Source organism: Macaca thibetana, chromosome 6 (assembly GCF_024542745.1).
Source record: "Macaca thibetana thibetana isolate TM-01 chromosome 6, ASM2454274v1, whole genome shotgun sequence".
Lineage (NCBI taxonomy): Eukaryota > Metazoa > Chordata > Mammalia > Primates > Cercopithecidae > Macaca > Macaca thibetana.
In genome coordinates, this window is record NC_065583.1 from 28,054,259 (window position 1) to 28,077,500 (window position 23,242).

The following is a 23,242-nucleotide window of genomic DNA, read 5'->3' on the forward strand; positions in this document are numbered from 1 at the left end:
TTTGGAGAAAAAAATGCATTTCTCACTATCCTGGAGTGTTCTCTTTGTGTATCCCTGCTAAAATTAAGAGTTCCAGGAAAAAGACTGGGATTCAAATTAATTCTGGAGGAAACAGTAAGCAAGGAAGAAGGGAGTATAAGGCGCAGGAACACGTATACTATGAAATTGGGGGAAGCATTTGAGGAAAGAATGAAAATGAAGCAAATGTACCAGTTTTCCTGCTTCTGCATAACTTGCTTACAGACGGATCCATGAGCAGGAGCCTCCCTGCCCCTGATTCACTCTCCAGCCTCATTCTTAACAGTTTGCCAATCACCTGAGGCCCCACCCACATAGTTGCATATGAACCATTTCCTTCTAGGCCTGCATACTTCTGCATATCCTCCTCAAAAATGCCCCTGCACACCTGGAAAACTTCTACACATCCTTCAAGACCCCAGCCAGATGTTGACCCCAGTGGAAAGCTTTCCAATTCTTTCAGAATAAATTCATTACTTCCTCCTCTAAGGTGCTAATATACTTCCTGTCTTAGCACGTATCTTGATATTCTATAATTTCACATTTTCATATCTATCTTCTTCATCAGACTGTGAACTTCTGTAGGACAGGGCCGGGTCTAATCTATTTGGAAAGTTTCAGGGCCTGTCCCTGACCCTGACATAGTAGATGTTCAATAACGGTTTATTGAATATGTATTGTTTTGCTCATCTGTGACATGAGGACCATACTATCTGCCTTACCTGCTGTGAGGATCAAATGAAGGAATAAGCTTACCAAAGTCCTAGATACATGTGAGCCATCCTTTTATTTAAACTGCACAGCCCAAATATGAGGTGGGCCACACGGGATATTATTATTGTCCTTTTCCAGATGAGCTTCCAAGGGTTAAGTTGCTTGCTCTGAGTAGCACAGCCAATAACTATCAATCTCAAAAAAGAAAACCCAGCTGCCTGACTTTTGGTAGGATTTTCTCCCCCGTCAGATCACATATGCCTTTCAAAAATTAGCTGTAAGTTTGGTCATCCTGATTGACTGGCTGAAGAAAACATGGATGCAGGTCCCTCTAAAGATGTCACAAATGTATTTACAATGCCCACTTTACATCCCCATTCTCAGCCTGGCCTAGGGCTCTGCCACTGCTCACCTGTCGCTGCAGACTTACTGTACTTTATCACTGACCGTTGTCACTTTAATTCATCCCTGCCTCCACCTTGCCCACTTTCCCTTTTTCCATCCTCATCCATCCTTCCCCTAGCAGCCAGGTAGCTCTTGTGAAAATGGAAATCACATCCTGTCAAAACAGATCCCCTCAATCCCCTCATACTTTCTCATCATGCTTTGAATAAAGTCTCAACTCCTTTGCATGTCCTCTGAAAATCTGCACTGTCTAAGCCCTGTTGACCTGAACAACCTCATCATTTCCCTCTCCCTCATCTGCTGCTTCTGCAGCATACCATGGCCTCCCCTGATGCTGTTCTCACTGCCCAAAACTCGTCTCCCCCACTTTTGCTTGGCCGGCTTCTTCTTATCTTGTAAGGACCACCTTAAGCAGGTCATCCTGCTGTTCTCGGTCACAACATTTAGTTCGTGTCCTTCACAGAACTTTACTCAAGTCCTAATTACAGTTGAAGCCCTCTTAACTGATGCAATGTGGATGGTGATTAGATTATTTGAAAAAGACACACACAAAAAAAACTTAAAACACTGTGAAGCACATATATTGATCAATATTTTGATATCAGGAACTTGAAGGCACTTACAAATATAAGATCAGATTTTTTCCGTGCATTTCCCCAATCTTAGAGTCATCTCTCCGATACCTAATATTACGATGATTTTAGTGATTCATCCAAGAGACTTTCAAAAGTATTTAGTTTGAAAAAATACTTCCTTTTGCACTCATATTTCACTAGTTCACATAATTTTAATTGTCCAAATATAATAAAAACACAGAAATATAAACAGGTTTGAAAACAAACAGAATTGATTCTTGATTCTAATATGCCACCAGCAAAGTTGATACGAGCAGAAATGAGTTGATCAGAGAAGAGGCTACTGACCAGGAGCTTTTGACTCACCAGGGGCATGAGTGGGAGTCTTTAGAGAGAGTGTGAAGAATGCGATGAATCCAAAGAGATGGTTGAAGGGATAACACTGCATCTAATCATTTATTAGCTTGTTGATTATCTAGTTGTTTGCCTTTTAGGACAAATTTGTGAGAGTAGAGCCTCTTTCTCATTTCTCAGCATATCTATCTGGTGTACAACACAGTCTTTGCCATTGAGAGATACAACCAATGTCAAGTAAATGAGTAAACAAGAGAGTGGACTGTTTCTCTCCTTAAATGCAGAGATTTTGTTTCCTCATCTGTAAGAGAACAGACATGGACTATGCACACACAGTTATTTCCAGATCCAAATGGTGTTACCATTAACAGGACATGTTTCCTTTTTCCTCCATAGGTTCTGCACACACTCAGAACACTGCATTATTGACTTCCCTTGCACTTCCACACATACACCAAGCAAACCACCACCACCACAGCCATGCTGCTACATAGCCTACAACTGGGACCACCTGTTGGTTTTAGGATGACTACCCCTCCTCCACCCCCTATTGTCTCCTTCAAAACAGCTAAGGAGGGAAGGCCAGTTATGGGCCATGGTGCTAAAGCCATAAAAATCTCTGCTGGATTCGTTTCTTTGAAAGTGCTGTGCAGGTCTAGAGCTGCTTTGAACATGGGAGGGAAGAGCCTTCACTCTGAAGATCTGAGGTGGGAAGCTTGGACCTGCTTTGTTCAAAGCACTGGGCAAAAATTCCTTTTTATTTCCTATTGTTTTGGGTTGGCCTCTTCTGGTCCCCATAGTGCTGAGACCCAGACAGCCAAGATTAGGTGAGAGCCACAGGGAAAGTAGCTTTCTCAGGTCCTCCAGCTCACAGAAGCCAACAGCATAGCTTGGAGCAACAGCCACATAGTAATAAACACTGGGCTTTTTCTCTTCAATATATTCCTTTGCTTATTTCCCTCATGTATCTAAGAAAAGAAAGGGGATCACTGAGGATCTGGAGAACCTGGCACAGCCACGGTGGCAACAAATGATGACGATGATGATGATAATGATTATTATTATTACTTCTAACATTAGTAATAGCTGCTTGCATATATTGAGCACTTTAATGCTAGAAAATAAACTACACATTTTACATTCATTAACCCTTTTAATCTCTAAAACAGCTTAAGAGGGTGTACTTTATTATTATTGTCATTTAACAAAAGAGGGACTAAAACATACGTAGGCAGAGGTCACAGAACTGATAATAGTGGAGCTACAATTCAAACCCCTGTATGTCTGATTCCACAGTATGAGTCCTTATCACTTTGTTACACTACCTTGCAACATATCTATTATAATACCAAAACATTCACTGAATAAGTAACTTTATCGATTCAACATAGTGTATGTGGTATAGTATGGGGAAAACAACAATCAAAACCCTTGCCTTTAAGAGTGTCATTCTAATGCGAAGAAAGACACAGACTTATGAACCACTAATAAAAACTGTATGAGAAAATGAAACAAATCCTACAGTAGAAGCACAGCATGTTCTGCACATTCAGAGGGAAGGGCAGTCCCTTAAAGAGGGAGAACAGGGCAGATTTCCAAGATGAGGATCCTGAAGGACAAGCATGTTTTTAAAAGTCCAAGGAAGAAATGCCTACTACATAGTGTGAATGCATGAATGTGTGTGTGCATGTGTTCCCAAGCGTGTGTACACGGAGCCCCAGTACTGCTTCCAAATCCTTCTCAACCTAGTCACCACTGCACAGCTGGAGTTGTCCTGTAAGATGGAAAGTATTTATAATTCTTGGTTTCAGGGGAGCCGGAGAAGGGAACCCTGAAAGTCTCCCAGTTTTTGTTAACTCTACAATGTCGCTCATCACAGACGTTTCCCACCTGCCTTCTTCTCACTTTCTTCAATGCTGAGACAGTTTAAAGTGTTTCCAATCTTCTCACTTCACTGGCTGTCAACTGGGCTGCAAGCTGTGAAGGCCCTGGAGTCAGCAGAGGGTGCTGTGAAAAGCATGCTGAGGATGTCTTGTGGAAGCAGGAGCTGCATGTTTCAGCTTTACCCAAAGCAGGGAGGAAGGGGGAGGGAAGAGGAAATGAGGAGGAGGAAAGGCATCTTTGCCCTCCTCACAAACCAAGTCTGCCGAGGAAAAGCAGAAAGGGCATGGAAACCATTCAGGGCACTGGCCTGTGAGTCAGCACACTTGAGGACTAATACACAGACCCACCCCTGCCTGTCTCTCTGTATAAGCTTGACAATTTTCTTCCTGTCCCTGGGCTGGAGGCTCTCATTGGTAAAACAAAAGATTTGGCTGCAGTTGCCTGCAGTTCCCATATTCTATGATGATTCTCAGCAGCATAGTGGTGACTAGGAAAGGGACAAAGCTGGTCTGTTGACATGACAGAATTCTAACTGAGAGACTGACTATGGTAACTGCCCTTCTGCACTCACTACTGGATCTGAACACACCATGAAGAGAGGACCATCCAAAGTAGGACTTTAGAACAGGAAAAGGAAATTAGAACAAGAAATCAATAATTTGCTCTACTGTATAGACAAAAAAAAAGCAAACAAATCAAAAACAAAAAAGCAAGACTATGATCCAAGAATAGGCAAAGATGCTCATATACAAGGATCTGAAGAGAGGACAAACGCAGATGAAGATGTAGGTGCATTTTGTTAACTTTTTAAATTGTCTAACAGTGGCCAATTAGCCTCAGTTGCTACCCAGAAGACTGAGATAATGTTCACTGCAATAGTCATAACATAGACAATAAAAGCTATCATTTATTGAACACGCACTAAACACTTGCATTACTAAACATGCTGTAATGTAATTGTTCCCAATAACAATGCCATGAAGAAGGTACTAGAATATCCATTTACAGAGAAAAATATGAAAGTTCAAGGGCACACAGAAATGACAGACATGGAAACCAAAGCCAAGTCAGTCTGAACTTCAGCTCCATGCTTGTAGCTGTCCCATCTTCGGAAAAGCAAACACAGGCAAATAGACTTCCCTCTTTACACCAACTCCCCTGTGATAAGCAGAATCTCATCACTGCTCTATCTGCTCTATCTACTGATTCCAATCATTTAGGGTCCCACTTAAACACTACCTGTTCTGTGAGAGTCCCAGTCAGAATTAATCAAACCTTCGCTGGGCTCTCATAGTACTCAGATTGTATTGCTATTAGCACACTTAACACTTTCCACCTCGTGTTAGAGTTAAATGTGTCTGATCATCCTTTCATGCTACACCTAAAGCAAATTGCTTAGATGTTTGTTAGGGCACTCAGCATCTCGCATTAATGCTAGCCTGCCTGGGTTTGCCTCCCATCTTATCCAGTGAGTCCTTCCTGTGAGGACAGGAGCTGTGTCCCAGGAATCTTTCTGTCTACCTGATACTTAATAGAGCCTGGGGAACAAAGGCTTTCTGAGCAAGGCTGAGCTATGCAGCCTGTTTCTCTGTTGTCTCTGGTCTACCAACGATGATACCACTCTGGTGGTATTTTTCTCATACCCTTCCCATGATCAGAGTCATTGAACAATTAATTGCTGGGCAGGGGTCAGGAATTCCTGTGTGGAATATCTCTGAGAGAACTGGGGAGGTGGGGGCATATGCAGCTCTCTCCACCTGCCACGCCACTCTCCTCGCTGCTGTCCTCTCTCCTCCAGTAGAGACCTGCCTACTTTTACCTCATTAGAATTCACTTTACAGAGCACATTGCTTGCCCCATTCTTTTACTCTGGAGTTAGTGACTTCCTTCTGACCGGGGAAGAAAGATTGATTCCTTTGAAAAAAAAATCATTCTAGATTATTTTTCAAGTGACGGGAGACTTCTGGGGCTGAAAGGCCACCTGGAACACTTGGGCTCACATGTGCCTGTGTCTACTCTGGGCTAGACACCTGAGTGGTTAAGGGAAAAGGGTTTGATGGTAGACAAACCAGGTTCAAAACTACGCTTCGTCCCTTGGGCAAGTTAATTAGTAACTCTGAAACCTTTACTTCCTCATCTGTATTATGGAAATAATAGGACGCACCCAATGGTGCTGCTCTGAGAATCAAATGCATGTAAAATGTGTTTTTGCACAGTTCCTGGCTCAGTAAATAACTGCTATTGTTTCTGTTGCTGCAGTTGCTCTGAGGCTATATTGTTATTGTTTTATAAATAACATTATCTGGTCACTAAGAGAGATAAGAGCAACATGCAGTGGAAAATTGTACCTCTCAGTTAATAAGAAATGCAGAATCACATGTAGCTTCTAGTTGAGAGACTAAGAATAGCTGTAGTTAAGTTTCTCCTTAAAAATAACTCATGCGTTTTTAGGCTATCAGAACCGAACGTGCTTTAGAGAGCATCTTTATCAATTGTGCTAATTTATAGAAATGACATTTCCAGGACCAATCAGCTAAGCTGGGGCTCAAATCCAGGTCTCCTGACCCTTGTCCATTGTATTTCCTACCATCTCTTGAGCTGCTGCTCTTTTTTTGGATTTAACCACGCTGCATTCCTTCTGCTTTCCCATTAGTCCCTGTGGTCACTGGGCACCATCTGAAGATCCTGCTTTGTCCAGTATCAATAAGATGATGATAATACATCTTGCTACACAGACAGTGCTGAGATGTGCCTATTTCTGTATGCAGAGAAGTTTCCACTCCACTCTAACTGTCCCTTAGCGTCACTCCTACATGAGTTAATTCAGCGGAAACTAATGTGCCAATATCTATATTAGCACTGAGAGCTAAGGGTCTATCCTTTCTTTCAAATGCTGCCAATGAACTCAAATGCTGATGAGAATTGTGCTGGCGTTCAGCTTCAACAGCACAACACACACACACACACACACACACACACACACACACTAGATTTGTCATTTTCCACATAGAGAGAGCAGAGTCAAGGCCTGGCACAGCTGGAAGAAGTGAGATGGAACAAGACTTCAGGTGGGAACCTCTCAAACTGTGGAAAAGAGACCCTAATACTGAATAATCACTCTGCCCTAAATATGTCCCACACTTTACCTCCTCTCAGCATTTGCTCAATCAGCTCCTCTGCTTTCCTCTCCTATTTAAAATCATCTAGAACTTTTAATCATTTAAAATCTATTCTTATTCCTGCCATTTTGCTGAATCATCATAACAACCCAATGAGGAAAGTATTTTTCATTTTCACTTCACAGGTAAGAAACTCGAAGGTCAGAGGCCGAAAAGACTTTCCCAGGGACACAAAGCTCCTCTGCAGAGTCAGGTCTCCCTTCCTGCAGGTTCAGTGGCCTTGTTTATGTGACAGTCAGTTGACTCTCCACACTAAGTGACGGACGTAAGCACCAGATCCCTGAGCTTTGAATCCTTGTGCTTGCACTTTTTTGTGGCATGAGGTTAAGCCCATTCCTTAGCCAGCCTATGCCTCAGTTTCCTTATATACAGAATCAGATAACCATAGTCTCAATCTCAAAAGACTGAGAGGAATAAATAAGTTACTGTGTGCAAAGTGCTCAGAACATTGGCACATAATATTTGCTCAGTAAATGTTGCTATAGAAACTTCACTGCATCCTGTTTGAATTCTGTCTTTCAAGGCTGATCTGAAATGCCGTGAAGTCTTATTCTGACTTTTCATAAATAAATGAAATTTCTGCCTCCTTTGGACCCTATAATCATTTGTACTTTGCTTCCAGCATACAACATAGTCTGCTCTGCACTAGTATATCAATACACTTATTTTTCTCATCCCACTCTCCCTTCGCCCGTGAGTGCCATGGTATCAAAGAGAGCTCTGATATAAACATATCCCCTGCAGGGTTTATATGGTGCGTGATGACAAAGAGGAAGTCAGTCGGCAAATGCCAGTAGCACTGAACTCCACTGAACCCAGAATTCTAGTTTCCACTAAGTCCTTGAATGTCAGGGCTAGAAAGGCTCCTTAGAGACCAACCAATCCTAAATGGATGCTGGATAGCTGGGGCTGCTGGGACCAGGAAAGAGCCTTGCCCAAAGTCATACAGTTAATGGCAGAAGTAGGAGTAGAAATCAAATCTCCTCACAACTAGCATTACTGGACTATGTTTCTCCCATGGAATGGAGGATTAACTAGACCACACACCTAAGGCAGAAAGAGCAGGATGGGACACACGACAGCACACAACTAAGCTTCAGCAGCAATATTGCTAAAAAAAAATAGAGATGTACTAGGGACTTATATCCACCAGCCAAGCAGGGCTGCAGGACATGAATGAATTGTACAACCAAGGCATCTTCTGTGTGCTGACTTGGTATGTCTCTGCTGCCATGAATGGATCAGGAGCTCTGCACAAGAGTTGCTACTGAGTCCTGAATGTATTAAAAGCATTAAATGCAAACCTTTAAATGGTTCTCTTTCTCCTTCCATTTAACATGGACTCTAACCTGTAGTCCTCAAACCTTAAGCTCTAGAACACTTTCTCCATGTTGGAATTTGCAAGCAGAAGATACTAAAGATGCATGTTTCTTGTATGTCAAAGATGTTTCTTACAGTTTTCCAGGTGATTATCTAATCTGGTAGGGATGAGTAAAGGTAAAGTCCTTTTCGGTCTGTGGCCAGAGCCTCTTCTACACAGAATACTATAAAATTTTTCCCCTTGTTGAGGTTTAAAATAGCCTTTAAAATGTACAATGAATCAGAGATAATTTAGCTCTGGTCAGCATGACATGACCAGAGAAATGTTTTGATTCCTGGTACTGTAAAATCTTGTCTTCCGAAGTAAAACAAGGTGAACGAGTCTCAAGGTGGAAAGCTCCTCCCCCATCGCTCATGTAAATGCATCAGGGGAGGAGGACCAGTGAGGAACTGGTCCTCTCTGATGGCTGCAGGTGGGTGCGGTGATAGAGAAGCATGACAAGCAGGCACAACCCTTGGGCAGGGACTGCTGAGGCCCATATACTCAAAGCCACCCTCAACCCAAGGTGAGCCTCCAAAAATGGGTGCAGGTTGGTGTGCTGAGCCATGGTTAGAGAGAAGTGATCATTCACAACATTCTTCCTGGGGATAATTGCTCAGATGGCAAATAGCTCTGACCTTGGGACTTTGGGGGAGGTCATCTTCTCCTTTTTACATACCCAATAAATGAGTTATTTAAAAACATCTGTTAAATGTCTAGAGTAAAGAGTGCTTATTACGGTTGAATGTGAAGGTGAGCCGGGGGAAGTGAAAGAGACTTTTTGCAAAGGAAATTCATCCAGAAGCCATTTCCAAGCACTGACTGACTTGACAGTATCCATTTGTTTCCCTTTTGAGTCATAGGAGCAGTTATTGTCATTATTATGATTTCAATCCATACATGGTTTAACAAATGTGCTGCAGAAACAACCATATTCAACGAGCCTTCAAAGAGCTCACCTACTATCTTACTGACACCATAAAACATATTGAAGCAAACTGGCATTAACTTATTGTCATCATTGCCTTAAAGAGCCATCTTCTCAATCCTTCTGATTGATATCACTTCTCAACTATTCAACAGATGAGCCATTATGCGTGTTGAATGCATATATTTTGGGTGGCATTTTAAAATTTAAGTTTCCCCTGGGCATGATGAAGCTGACTCAACACATATGGATCCCATTACTTCCAAACAAATATTCTGTCATATTAATATGGTCCACGTTGATGGAAGTAACAGAGGTAAAAGACGAAAAGGCAATTGGCTTACAAATTTTGAAGTTTAGTCTCTTAGTAAGATCAATTGCTCTTTGTTTTTGTTTTTCACTGTTAAACATCAGTGTCTTCTCTTTTGAAAGCAAACTTTATTCTCTTTTTTACTGAATGCTCCATCTTGGGCTGTCACTTGCTACCTTCTGCTAACATATAATAAGCCCCTGCTGATGCCATTGAGTTTTAAGGTTCCTTGAAGTCATAGACACTCTTACATGAATAAGAAACAACTCTGCAGATCTCATCCTTTTGTGTTAAGTCTTGGAGGCAGTACTCTGTACTGCAGGGTAGGCAAATGCATGACACATACACCCTCCTCTCTGAATCCAAGGAAGACATTACTAATTAATCATGGCATTTTTTCCAATTGAGCCCAGTGCTCACCGAGTATTCACCATCCACATTCTTGGAAGCCATTATTAATTTGTCAGAATTGACAGGCTTGATGAAACCCATTTTCTGCCCTAGCCTTGATGGTTAAAAAAGCAATGGCTTTTGATGAGACTTACCTGAATTCAAATCCCAACACTATCACTTACTTGCTGTGTGATCTAGAATATAGTTATCCTAAATCTGTTTCTCCACTCTAAAGTGATCAATTCCTCTTGCTCTACAGTGGTCTAAATTTAGACATTTCTTTCTTTGAGAAACCTCTATTTACATAAGACTGAGTGTAGGTGCCTCATCTAGGCCTCTGCAAACACCCTGAACTTGAATAGTAATAGGTTAATTTCTTCTAATTTCCCTTCATTGAGGTGTGAGTTCCTTGAGGAAAGAGGTTTTTTTTTTCTTGTTCACTGTTATATTTTCAGGGCCCAGCAAAGGGCTTGGTGGAGTAAATACCTGAAAAAAGGTTAGCCATTAATACATACAAATCACTTAATATAGTGGTAGTGATATGATGTTCAATAAAAATTAGCTATTTTCATATTTGTTGTCATGTTCCATAAATTCAAATCTCAGAGAAGAAAGCCTGCTATGGAGCTAACTTTCACATAGGTGTGGTTTAACTTTACATTGCTATTTCCTTCAAGTTTTTTAAGTTGCCAGGTATGGCAAAGGTATCCATACTTTCTGAATCTTGAGAGAGCTGCATTCCTTGAGACACATTTGTATTCTTTCTCAACCCCCAAACCTAACATCAGGACTTCTACCTAAGAGGCCTATTTGATTATGTTTTGGGCCACACCCACCACGTTTGCTGACATTGACATTCACTAGCCCAACCTTTGCTCTAACATCAGCCCTTTAGAGACTTAGATGAGGTGTACTCTTTTGGATTACTGGGGCCCCATGATTTTCTTTAAAGTATCCAGGACCAAAGTAGGTCTCTCCTGGGATAATCACTTATGGCAGTGGTTCTCACACTTAAGCATGCAGGGCATCAGAATCCTCTAAGGGTTTGTTAAAACACAGCCTGCTGGGCTCCACCTCCAGGATTTCTGATGCAGTAGGTCTGGGATGGGGCTTGAGAATTTTCATTTCTAACATGTTCCCAGAAGATGCTCATGCTGCTGATGCTGGACCATTCCTTGAGAACCACTGATCACAAAATAAAGGCGATGAAAGAGGAGAACTCTTGGCTAGAGAAGAAGCCACATGTTCTGTTTAGCAGCTCCTAGAATGATGATGATCTCCATCTGAATCCTGTAAGGTGTACTTGCAACCAATTCTCATTAAAGTTAAGAAAATTTATGCGTAAATATCAGCTGTAGGAGCTTGCTGAAGGAATGAAAAAGCAAGGCTTCTAATTTTGCTGATGGAACTTGGAATTTTCACTCTTTCTCAGTTGACAACTAGTGGAATGACTTGATACTTTGATATCTCACAGTTAATATCATACTTTTGCAGGGTACTTTATATTTTGCCAGAGTACTTTTATCCATATTATCACATTTTTTTCTTTTAAAAAGTGCTTTGGGAGAGGCAGGCTGGAACTTAGCATCTCTTTTTGAATGACAAACTAATGGGGGCCCAAATGTGTGTCCAGATTCATGGAGTGGGCTCACAGCAGAGTAAAGTAGGACCTAGAATCTTTGGTTCTTTGCCAGATTTCTTTCCAGGATAACACATGGTCTCTGATGTAAGGGTCAGTTCTGAGTTTGAGCTCCTTTCATGTACTAAACTTTAATTTCTTTTAATAACAATTTTAAATTTTTTGTAAAGATAGGATCTCACTGTGTTGCTCAGGCTGTTCTTAAACTCTTGGCCTCAAGTGATCCTCCCACCTTTACCTCCCAAAGTGCTGGGATTACAGGTGTGCACCACCATGCCTGTCCTAAACCTTAATTTCTTTCAGATGGTTACAGATGTTTTGAGTTATAACACATCATAAGGAGACCTACTAATCACTTAATGAGCTGCCAAGAACCTAATGATTTTTAGGAATTTGGTAATATAGATGCCACAGAAAGCCTCTCAAGAAAGCTTTAGACTCTTCTCTAAAACAATACAGATGTGAAAGTATACAATACAATTTACATATGTGATTTCAGGTTACATGTATTAATACAGGGATTCCTTAAAATCCAGGGCTGCTATGTTGCATGACAGCAGTGGGCATTATTCCTCATGAATTAATTGTCCTGTGAATACCATCCACAAATCATGGAAGCATAACAAAGCTATATTCTCACTGTTTTGGTTGGTTGGTTCTTTTTGTGATGTTTACCAGAAGAGCAAAATGAGATTCAAGAACTTAAGTGATTTATTTTGATTACCACAGCCAAATAAAGGCACAACTAGGGTAGGAACTACAACTTCTGGGTGGAGGCAATGAGGTATTGTGAAAGAGAACCAGCATTAGAGTCAGGAAAACTTTCAACCTTAGATTATACGATTTACAGTCCATAAGACCTTAATATCCCCCAAGACTCATTTTCCTTATTTTATAAATAGGTACCAAAAAATGAAATAGTATTTTAAAACCATAAATCTGATAGAGTGCTTTTACTCTAATATTTAAATGGAAGAAATCATGTCAAGTGCTAATACAAGTTGTGGCACCCAGGAAATGTGAATTCCCTGGATCTGGGGCTATTTCCTCAGCTCAGGCTCATGTGTAACAAGTGGATAAAGTTTTCTTTCTCTCAGGACAAGTGTTCCTGAGATTTCCCCACCTCTTCCAACTGACCAGAGGCTATATGCTCCACCTCAGGTTCTCTGGATCATATATGTCTACAGATGCTGTCATTGCCTGTGCACTCAAATGATCTGGTGTTCCTTTAAGTGCTTGTTCCATTGTCTCAACTAGAATCTCAGAGATGTCTGTCTCCTCGCTAAGCAAGGGTGCAAAAATAGGAAAAAAAAAAAAGTCTTTCCCAAAGGGAAGAAAGCCCATTATAGAAGAGTGTCTGGTTCCTTCTATGTTTTCCAATGCTCATTTCAGCATGTGCAAGATTCATTTTTCATAGTGCAAAGAAACCACGTTATACTTCCTGACCTATAGAGGGGTAATGATTTTCACTCTAATCTTGCATTTTGTATTTGCATCTGATTCACACTTAATCAGAAATTATAGGTCACTTCACTGTATACATTTCATGGTTTATCACACATTAAAAAACAAGCTTCTTGTTTTAGCTCATTATAAAAGGCTAGAATGCTAGGAATGGAACAAACTGTAGAGACTTGTTCTAACTTTCTTATATTTACATGGAAGCGGTAAGTGCTCTGGGATGGAGTTTGGGGAAATGTTGTCCTCAAGGTCATACAGTAAGGCTGAGTCAGAGGCAGCAACAACACTTGAGCTTGCATTTCCTGACCCTTTAAGTTTAGTGTTCTCGCCGTGAATTCCCTGACCTGCCTCATATTTTAAGATGCCAGAAAGGTCAAACCATTGTAGTAGTATTTTCCCACTCTTAATTTCTTCATCTTCTCTCTTTTTGTTTTTTTTTTTAAAGGATTTTGTTGAACAGCAGGATAAAGTGGGATAAAGATACATAGTCCGTTTTCCATTTTAAATAAATGGCTAGTCCTCATTGCCTGCTGGCTTTATAAGCCTTCCATTTGGCTCACCCTACCCCATGCCTTCCATTATGTGGATAGCGATTTGTCTTTCTCTCCAGTACCATGGGCTATGTCACTGCCTGATTATCCTCCTGTCTCTCAGTAGACACAGAGCCCCTCTGCTCCCTTTCTTGAAGTTCCCTTACAGAAGAGGACTTTCCCCTGAGAAAATGCCCTAACCTAGTCTTTCTAAAATGAGTAAGATCTTCGGGCTTCTCAAATCTAACTGGCTTGATAAAATAAAATATCCAAAGTGTTCAAATGAATTAAGTACAAGGATAAGTTTGGGGCTTCCTAATGTATCTCAGGACTCAATGCCCATTTCGTATAATAACTCATAGGAGACATGGCCCCATCATTGTGGAATCTGTGAAAAAAAAATGCAGGTTCAATGAGACACTTTCTTTCATTAAATGAGTCAACAGAGAAGAGGAAAAAATAGTTTAAACCAAACTGCATTTCTGACCATTTCCTATCAAGCTATTAAGATCTGTCCCTGACCTAAGTGAGATCATGACTATGTGTTATCTAAGTCTGCACAGACAGACAGTTATGTGAATTTTATGAGGTCATTATCCTGAAATGCCTCCATTATTAGCATTGCCAGGAAATAGGATCTTTGAGAAAGTAGTACTAAAAAAATTTCTCTTGTAGGCAGCTAAAGAATTTTAAACATTTTGAAGGAAAATATCCTACTAGTTTCTATACGTGCTTCTGCTTTTATAAAAAGAGCATAACATACAGAAATTCTCCTTGGCCAACATAGTAGTGTCACAGGTAATGAATACTTGCAGACCTAGGCACTGTATTTTATGCTTGTTTCTATTCTCTTTAATTTCCTGGAATGAATCCTGGCTCATAGCAGCATAGAATAACTGGTTGTGAGTTAATAATCACGAGCACTGGTGCATATGATAACTCCCTTAGGGACTCTTGAGGTGGGAGGGTGCTCTGTTTGTTTTTGTTTCTTTGTTTTGGTCCCCAGACTGCTCCATACTTGTTAAGCCTGAAGTCTCCATTGGGCTTTCCCTCCTTGTCAGCTGTCACTCCTCTTTCTGTCAGCAGGCATTGCCCACTCCTCCAGTCTACACCCACCTGCTGTTTTTCTTACCTGACATCAGTTGTTCACAAGTTCATTAGCCAAACCTGTTAAATCACTCAACACATATTTATATAGTTTTGCAGTCAGCATACATTTGCCTGCAGGGTGCAAGAATGATGCAATTTTTTCATCTGGCTTAGAAAACTTTATTCTGTGTTTACATAGTAGAAGTTTTTCAAAATTTTCTGGTGACTTAAAGTCTGAAAGCTGGTTAAATTGGGATATATGTAGAATAAAACGCAAATTATCTTCACAGGTTGTAACATTCTTAACTAGAAAGTGTGAACCCCTAGATTAGATCTATCAAGCCCTTATCCTAGTCCCACAAAGATTTCTAGCCCATCCATTTCCACCTTTGCCAAATTGACAACATTAAGCCAAACTTTAAACTAAAGAGTTTACCTCTGGGAAGAAAACCAGCATACAAGAAACCAAATAATTTTATGCTATTTCCCAGTTGTTACTACATCCACCCCACACATAAATCTAGGACCTTTTAATGATCATAATAGAAAGTGGGCATTCTAAGTTGAAGAAATAGTTTGAGCCAAATCAGACAAGCCCAAAGCGTGGTGTACCTGTGAGTTTTGGAGGTGGAGGGGCAGGTGGGTAGTGCTGCCAGCTTTTTAGACTCATAGTCACAATGGCAGGAGCATGTAGTGTATCAGAAGGACTTAAGGGAAATAAGGTAGAGGGGAGGGGAAAGTTAAATAATAGACATAAAGAGAAGGATAAGCAATTTTTAGTTGGTCACAATAAATGTGAGATGAGAGGTGTGACCTGTGCTAAAGTATACTTTAGTTGGTTTGTTCTGTAGGGCCTTATCCACTGAAAGTAGGTGGCTAAATGAAGGTCAGAGGCAAGGAGATCAATGAAAAGATTCTGTATACTCGTGTACCAATTCTCTCTAATCCCAGTCACAAGGATCCAAATCACATCTTTTCCCAGTTCTACTCAGACTGGACAACCTTAACAAAGGACTCAACAGGTAGAAAGACAGCCAACGTTTGTGTCATTTTCCAGATAAACAAGATGGCTGATGACATATAATTCTTCCCCAGAAAGAATTAAAAGCCAGCAGCCCACATTCCCAGGGAACCAAATGGCTGATTCATCTACCTCCTGAAAACAAAATGGTAGTCACCATGCAGACTCTTACTTGTGTGTACAGTGGAAAAGACATAGCCATCAGGCATGCATATTGGACCATTTATTTTGATATCTAGCTCTTAAAAACAGGAACATAACATGATATCACTAACTTGCTAGTCTACTGAGCATTTGATTCTCTGGCTCATAGGAATCTCACTCTCATCCCTGAATATCTACAGTCTTTCTTAGCAATGCTGTGAATTGTTTTTATATCCAAGGGTAGGAGATCTCGTCATAGTTCTATACTTTTACTCAGAAGTGACCTTCTGCCTGAAAAGCTGTACTCACCCACATTTCCCTAATAATAATTCAGAGAAGACAAGCAGCAGCACAATAGCCATGACCAACATTTGAGTACTTACAAAGAACAGACACTCTGCTGAGTTCCTACATGTTAACTTATTTCAACTTCCCAACAACCCAGTTTGTATCATCTTAATTATATGGATGAAAACACTGAAGTGAAGAGAGAATAACTTTCCAAGGCTCACACAGTCAGTTGAAGCATCTGGAGACGGAAATCTTAATAGCCACACGGCCTCCAACTCAACTTTTCCGAAGTCCCTTTTTCCTGCTGCCCAAGAATACACTCCTCCCGTGGAATTGTGCTGTGTATTAGTTGAACCCATCTGATGACAATTTCTACCTAAAATTCATTCATCCACACATATTTATTAAATGACTTACTATATGCTAGGGGCTGTGCTAGGCCCTGGGAGAATAACATTGTATCCTAGAGCAAGCTTCTCCAACCTGTGGCCTGTGGGCCGCATGCAGCCTAGGATGGCTTTGAATGTGTCCCAACACAAATTTGTAAACTTTCCTAAAACGTTGTGAGTTTTTTTTGCGATTTTTTTTTAGCTCATCATTGATCATTAACGTTAGTGTATTTTATGTATGGCCCAAGACAATTCTTCTTCTTCCAAGGTGGCTCAGGGAAGCCAAAAGATTGGAAACCCCTGTCCTAGAGGAACTCAAAGACTAGTGAGTGGAAAACAAGTAATCAGAATGCGAGATAAGAAGAGTTATAATCAGGAAACACACAGGATTCTAAAGGGAGCATAAAGGAAGAAACAATCCAATTGTACCATGTTTGAAAAGCCTTCCAGGAAGACGTGACAATGAATCTGGGACCTGAACGATAGGATTGTGGCAGGCGAGGGATGGAGTATTTCATACCCAGGTAAGCAGCATATGCAGAAGTGACACTGAATATGGGACCTGAATGATAAGATTGTGGCCAGTGAGAGATGGAGTGTTTCACACCCAGGTAAGCAGGATATGCAGACCTGGAGAGACTGGGTAGTGTTGCTTGCATTGCTCCCTCTATAGCCACTCCCATCCTCTGATACTTCAAAGTCTTACAGTTCTAGTATGCCTCACCCACAGATAGTGCTTTCACAATAAAGGGATGAAGACATTTGGCATTGTTGGTTCCAGACTCAAATTGACCTAGCTCAAATCCTAGCTCCGCTAAGTTCTTGTTTCTGTGTCTTTAGGAAAGAAATTAGCATCTTTGAACCTCAGTTTCAACATCTGGAGATGGGGATGAGGAAGGGTACCATCATCTTAAAGTTGTTACAAGTATAAAGATGATCTAATATATGTAAAGGGACATGGCAGAGCCCCTGGACAAAGCAAGTCCCCAGTGACAGTGGTGTTTACTTTTATTTTTTATTTTATTAACAGTTTTTAATAGGCAAGATCTTGCTCTGTTGCCCAAGCTGGAGTGCAAAGGTGCAATCGTAGCTCACTGTAACCTTGACTGCCTGGGCTCAAGTGATCCTCCTGCCTCGGTCTCCTGAGAAGTTGGAATTACAGGCACATGCCACCATGCTCAGCTGATTTTTAAAAATGTTTTGTAGAGGCAGGGCCTTACTATGTTGACTAGTATGGTCTCAAACTCCTGGCCTCAAGCGGTCCTTTCATCTCAGCCTCCCAAAGTGCTGCGATTACAGGCGTGTGCCACCATGCCCCGCTAGCAGCTTTTATTCATTATGGTAGTGATTTCTGGATTATGAGCTCTCCATGAAAAGAAATCTGACATTTTTCTTTTGTGCCTTGTTGTGCCTTGATCTGTATAGACTTAATAACAAGTACTTAAATGGATTTGTTGATGTGCATTTCCATTAATTACTAAATAAATGTTTATTGAGTGCTTATATGTGCTAGGAACTGTTCCATATGTCATGCAACAAGAGAACAAGGCTCATTGTTGGAGTTTTTATCCTAGAATTCTGACCAGCAGTTTCATAAAACTGATGATTACTTATACTTTATAATCACATTTGGAAAATACTATCCATAGCATAAGAATTACCTAAATTGTTAATGATAATAACCGTAGGCCCACTTGATGTTTCTGAAGAATCTGATTCCTTATCTTAAGGCCTCTTCAATTTACTCTGTATTTTTTCCACCTGCCACTGGGTCCTGCCTGAATCTAAAATAATGATTTCCACTTCACTTCATGATCTATATCACTGTGCCCCTCTCATAGTTCTTCTCAGCAATAAATGAATTTGTTAATCTTCTCTTTCTTTCTGCTGCATTCTGGTGGTACCTGAGAGGCTGTTTGCATAGAAAGAAAAATGGGTTATCAATCAAACCATTTAGATTTTCAGTTTTGCTACTAATTGATTAAGGTATATTTTTTGCTTATTCTCTCAATGAATATTAATGAAGTACTTAACAGGAGTAGCATGGCCTGGTTGTGGGTTCAGGGTTTGGAGTCAATGCCTGGGTTACAAACAAACTGTGCCACTTTTCAGCCATATAATCTTGGGTGAGTGACTTGACCAGTTTCCTTATTTGCAAAACGGGGATAATAATCACATCTACTTTACAGAATAATTGTTGTAAGTATTAAATGAGTAAATACATATAAAAATCATAGGGCAGGGCATGGTGGCTCACGCCTGTAATCCCAGCACTTTGGGAGGCTGAGGCGGGCGGATCATGAAGTCAGGAGATTGAGACCATCCTGGCTAACATGGTGAAATCCCGTCTCTACTGAAAATACAAAAAATCAGCCAGGCGTGGTGGCGGGCGCCTGTAGTCCCAGCTACTCGGGAAGCTGAGGCAGGAGAATGGCGTGAACCTAGGAGGTGGCGTTTGCAGTGAGCTGAGATCCTGCCACTGCACTCCAGCCTGGGCAACAAAGCGAGACTCCGTCTCAAAAAACAAAAAACAACAAACAAACAAAAAGCAACAAAAAAACACTGTGCCTGAAACTAGCTAGCAAGTTTTTAATAGATGTTAGATACTATCACTTTATGATTAAAAACTGTTGTCACTATCAAACACCAGGCACTGTCTATGGCACTGAGGAAACAATGTGGGGCGGGGTGGGGTGGGGAAGACATGGTCTTTGTCCTTATAGGGCTTGCCTTCTAATAAGTGAAGATACATTAAACAACTAAATACCCAAGTAAATACAAAATCACAAATCGTAATGAGTGTCAGAAGAGAAAGGAACAGGAGTGGGTGGTAGGGTGTGTGGTCGGTGGCTCAAGCCTGTAATCCCAGCACTTTGGGAGGCCGAGACGGGCGGATCACGAGGTCAGGAGATCGAGACCATCCTGGCTAACACAGTGAAACCCCGTCTCTACTAAAAACTACAAAAAACTAGCCGGGCGAGGTGGCGGGCGCCTGTAGTCCCAGCTACTCGGGAGGCTGAGGCAGGAGAATGGCGGGAACCCGGGAGGCGGAGCTTGCAGTGAGCTGAGATCCGGCCACTGCACTCCAGCCTGGGCGACAGAGCGAGACTCCGTCTCAAAAAAAAAAAAAAAAAAAAAAAAAAAAAGAAGTGTCATTTAAGCTGAGACCTAAAGAAAAAACAGGAGGTGGAGCAGCGAAGAAGGGGTGTGCATGTATGTATGAAAAACTGTCCAAGCAGCGAGAGAAGCAGGTGTGGAGGCCCAAGTCCCAAAGCAGGGACTAAAGGCCTGTGTGGCTACAGTGTGAAGACTGAGGTGGAGAGGTCAGTGTGAAGACTGAGGTGGAGAGGTCAGTGTGAAGACTGAGGTGGAGAGGTCAGTGTGAAGACTGAGGTGGAGAGGTCAGTGTGAAGACTGAGGTGGAGAGGTCAGTGTGAAGACTGAGGTGGAGAGGTCAGTGTGAAGACTGAGGTGGAGAGGTCAGTGTGAAGACTGAGGTGGAGAGATCAGTGTGAAGACTGAGGTGGAGAGGTCAGTGTGAAGACTGAGGTGGAGAGGTGGCTGATGCAGCCGGCAGGGTCCAGGCCAGGCAAGGCCTGATGGGGGACGTGGCACTGGAATATTTTCCTAAGGACCAAGGAAAGCCAGGGATGGCACATGGTTTCCTTTGTGGCTCATCAATTTTCTGAAACTAAAGTAAAAGGATTATATAAATGCCTCTCTCAAGTCCCTTTAATGCTGAATAATATCAGATTCTATGATAGCTGACGAAAAAAAAAGTGGCTGTTTCTGGGAAAAGTGTTAGGTTGGTGCAAAAGTCATTGTGATTTGTCATTAAAAGTAATGGCGAAATCACAATTACTTTTGCACCAACCTAACAGAATATAAAGGAGAGGAAGAGAGGGAAAAAAAGACGAGCAAGAGGGAGGCAAGAAAGAAAGAAATGGCTAACTAAAACTTCACTGGAGACATGAAGCCTGGAAATAAAATGTTGAATATTCAACTCAGATACAGACCCAGTACCTATTACATGTATGTGTGTGTAGGTGCGCTTGACTTATGCATGTATTTGTATACTCACTGATTTGGCAGGAACCCAAACCATGGAAAACAAATAAGACTAATGGACTGGAAATGATGGAGAGGGGAAAAAATGCTGCATCAATCATTTTGGTTAAATGCATGATTACTGGATATAAAAATGCATCTGGAACCACTCCTGCCTGAAAGCTGGTGTTGAGGAATTGAAATGCTTGAGGAGGCATGGTTCAGTGTTTCCTTTCAGGAGCTGTTCAGTGGAAATCAAACAGAATTACATTAGGAAAGGAGTGACTGAGAAAGTACTCTCTGGAACATAAATTTTTATTGGGGGGAGGAAAAGAAAAAGGAGCTTTAGTCCAAAAAGGACTGACTCCAAGAATGCCAATTGGTTCCAGCCTTCCAGAGCCCAGAGGAACTTGAGCACTTCTCGCCTTGATATTCAGATGCAGCAGTCAAAAGCAGCACACAAGGCAGAGAAAATAAAAAATAAATAAGTGTTCTTCGAACCCAGATTTCTTTTTTTTTCCAGCTGAGTGAGCCTAAGATTTAAGGATTTATGAAGGGGAAGCACACACTGGTCCAACTCTGGAAACACTTTGTAATGCTAATACTGCCGCTGGCTCTCAGAACTTGCTGCTGATATGGGTGTGTGTGGCTGGGTATCCTATGAAACTTGCAGCAAATGCTGGGTAAAACACTGAATTGAAGTTCTTCAGTGGAATGGGAAGTAGAAGGAGTCCCTTATGGATTATGTAAAGTTCTTTTCTGATAAGGAAATATCCACTAATAATACATCATATTCTCTTAACTACTTCCCTATTTGCCAGTAGTTCAGTTTGCATATGCCTGATTTGAGCTGATAACAGCAGTTCCCATTTATTAGACATTCACAATATGTCTTAGGCACTTAATATACATTACCCCACTGAATCTTCATAATGCGTTACAAGATAGATTCTAATATTCCCCTTGCATACATGAGGAAACAGAGGCTCAGAGAAGATAACTTGCACAAAAGCATAGCCTTCTGGAAGTTATGTGCAGATTTGATTTCCAAGCCCATATTTTCTTATATGTGACATGGGGTTGGTTAGTAGTATCAACTTCAAATTCTCATGTTCCCAAAGTTCCCTCAAGAAGACTGTAGATTCAGCATGTTTACTAGTATTTCTGTTTTGTGCACTTTTCTCATTATGGGCACTCTCTCCTTATCCCTTCTCAGCACTCCTATGTATTTAAATATTTTCTCCTATCAGAACCTGTTCTGGGATCATTCATCCCCACCTAGGTACAAATGGCAGGAAGTAGGAATCAATATTTAGCAATAATTCCTTACTTTTCTACAGCTGGAGGTCAAGGACTCACACTTTCCCATCTCACATCTTCCTAGTAACATGGAGAGGCAGACAAAGCAAGCATTCTCCCTAGTTTGCACGTGAGAAACTGAGGCTCTGATAGGGAGAATGACTTGACCAAGGTCACACAATAAATTAAAAACAGAGTCATGATTACAAACTCAAATCTCCAAAGACCCAGTCTGGCACCTTTCCCAACAGAACACACTGCTTCCCAGAGGAGATGCAAGCTTAAGGCCACGCGGAAAACATAAATGAACAAATGAGCTGGTGAGACAACACCTTTCTCCTCCCAATGCTCACTTAGCTTTGGCTGAATTTTGTCCATTGAAAAGCAGGTCCAGATCTTCTTTCAACTTAGTTTATGTTTGTTTGTTTGTTTGTTTTTTAAAAGAGAAGGTGAGAATCTGGATTTTTATATGCCATCATATATATATATATATATATATATATATATTTTTTTTTTTTTTAAAAGCTGCCTCCAACTTTAATTTTAAATCTTCCTGAGAGCCAACAATTATGTATCTGTGAACCGGAATTACCATGGAACCACCAGTTTTCCACCTCTGCCTCAAAACAAAGGAATGATGGAGAGCTTGATTATGGCTGCAGAGATATCTAGCTGGAAGCCCTGTCAGTCACAGGAATGCCCACAGCCTGGCAGATCAAAACCTCAATTAAAGAACAGAAAATCGTGGAGATGTAAAGTTCTAATCAAAGGAGATTCAGACAGAGATACTCCAGATCCCAGGGGCTAAGAAGATTGTGCCAGTGGTGTGACAGTAAACCAGCTTTCCAGAAAAAAAAAAAAAAAGTAGGATTTGCCAGTTTCCATGGTGTAACTATTCCTACCATAGCTGATAACTACTAATGGTTTAACAATCTGTTTGCAAAATTTATGAATATTTAATAATTGGTACCAGGTCATCATAGTTCAGTCATTCCAAATTGGTTGCGTATTATAAGTACTGGCAAGCTTTTTAAAATATAGCTTCCTAGGCCTCACTCCAAATCTACTAAATCAGAATCTCTGTAGGCAAATCCTAGGAATCTATATTTTCGAAAAGCTTTCTGAAATGAGCAGCAAGATTTGGAAATCCCCAATGTAATCTCGTATCCAACTAAGAAAGTTGGACAGCCTGTTTAAACCATCCACCAGGCT

The 23,242-nt window shown here is 41.1% G+C and overlaps 1 protein-coding gene across 3 annotated transcripts in view; it reads right to left on the reverse strand.

Moving 5' to 3' along the window:
* GRIA1 (glutamate ionotropic receptor AMPA type subunit 1) overlaps window positions 1–23,242 on the reverse strand; it is a 323,641-nt gene that overhangs the window by 177,545 nt on the left and 122,854 nt on the right. The gene's annotated exons all lie outside the window — the stretch shown is intronic.